The sequence below is a fragment of the Pteropus alecto genome, unplaced genomic scaffold (genome assembly GCF_000325575.1).
Source record: "Pteropus alecto unplaced genomic scaffold, ASM32557v1 scaffold13, whole genome shotgun sequence".
Classification (NCBI taxonomy): domain Eukaryota; kingdom Metazoa; phylum Chordata; class Mammalia; order Chiroptera; family Pteropodidae; genus Pteropus; species Pteropus alecto.
The window spans coordinates 10,724,393-10,726,007 of NW_006434373.1; the positions used below are offsets into that span (position 1 = coordinate 10,724,393).

General features: G+C 38.3%; 1 pseudogene; it reads right to left on the reverse strand.

Annotated features, from left to right (window-relative positions):
• Positions 1–552: 552 nt before the first annotated feature.
• LOC102880241 lies at positions 553–1,240 on the reverse strand (annotated as a pseudogene).
• Between the last annotated feature and the right edge of the window lie 375 nt (positions 1,241–1,615).

Here is a 1,615-nt window from a genome sequence, read left to right on the forward strand (position 1 = left end):
AAAGAGGTCTGTTCTCACATCAGGAGCAGTAAGAACACTATAATCTTGACAGTATCTTTGGGAGAGAGAGAGTGCTGAGAATGCAGGTAACAGGGAAGAGCAGAGATGAAAGCTAAAGAAAGAGAGAGGGAGAGTGAGAATCCTAATGATACTTTTTGAACCCCTAGATCAAACAGAGTCATTCATTGGACTTTTTAGTTATATGAGTCAATATGTATGTATGTATGTACATGTGTGTATTGATATATTTGAAACACAACTTTATTCTGATTCTAAATGAAAAAGAATGAGAATGACAGAAACAAACAAGATTTCACCACTGAACATTGTGATGTGACTGTAGCAGTCATTTTGAAACTCAATTAGGGAACAACTGTCTTCCAATACAGCTAAATATGCAGGTCCACAAAAATGAAGGTATATTTTTAACTGTCACATTCACTCTGAAGCCCATTCATCTCCTTTAGCATCTAACAGATTAAGCACATGTTCTGCCTAGCTATATAATAAAATGGCAAACATGCTGCACCACTGACATCACTGGACAATTGCCTATAAAACCAGACTTCTGATGCTGGGCTCCAGCTTCACTTTCCACAGGTCATCATCTGCATCCAGGAGAGCAGTTGTCTGGGCAACTTCTAGATCATGCTCATACTGTGTTGCCAAAGCTGGGTCTATGACAACCTGTGGCAGTGAAAGAGCAGGTATGGCAGCAAATTCCAAGTTAGGGTCTCCAATTAGTTTTCCAGAAAGTCAGAGGAAGGGCTTTCAGAGTTGTAGTCACTTTTGGCAGAAATGTCATAGTACTGAAGATTCTTCTTTCGGTGGAAGACAATTGATTTCACCTTAACTTTTTTGTCCTTAACATTCACTTTGTTGCCACACAACACAATGAGGATGTTTTCATATACTTGTACCAGGTCTCTATGCCAGTTAGGCACATTTTTGTAGGTAACTCTCGAAGTTACATCAAACATTATAATGGCACAAATGCTTGGATGTAATAGCCATCTCTCAGTCCATCGAATTTCTCTTGACCAGCCGCATCCCATACATTAAACTTAATAGGTACTCTGCTGGTATGGAACACAAGGAGATGGACCTCAACACCCCAGGTAGCTACATACTTCTCAAATTCACCAGTAAGATGATGTTTCACAAATGTACATTTTCTAGTCCCACCATCACCAACTAATATGAGTTTGAACTGAACGTGGGGCTCTTTTTGGGCAGCCATTGTGATGTTACTTCCAGAATTATCTCCATTCAACCCCGTATATATATTTTTAATTAAGGTAGTTCAAGTGAGTCCTAATTCAGCAATAATTAGGTCAATATGGATCAATATGTATACGTATATTTTATGCATATGCATATATATGTATATTTTAAATACAACTATAGTCTGATTCTAAACAAAAAGGAGTGGGAATGACAGAAACAATTCAGTTCTAATTCATTCAAGAAATAATAGTTGAATGACATTTGAAGGGAATTGTCACTTAGAGTTTGCCTGACTTCGTATTCCATGCTTCTTCCTTTAAAGGAAGCCAGGTGGCAGCAGAGAAGGTATGAAGACATCTGCGTCATTGAAATAGATGTGGATTCGTGG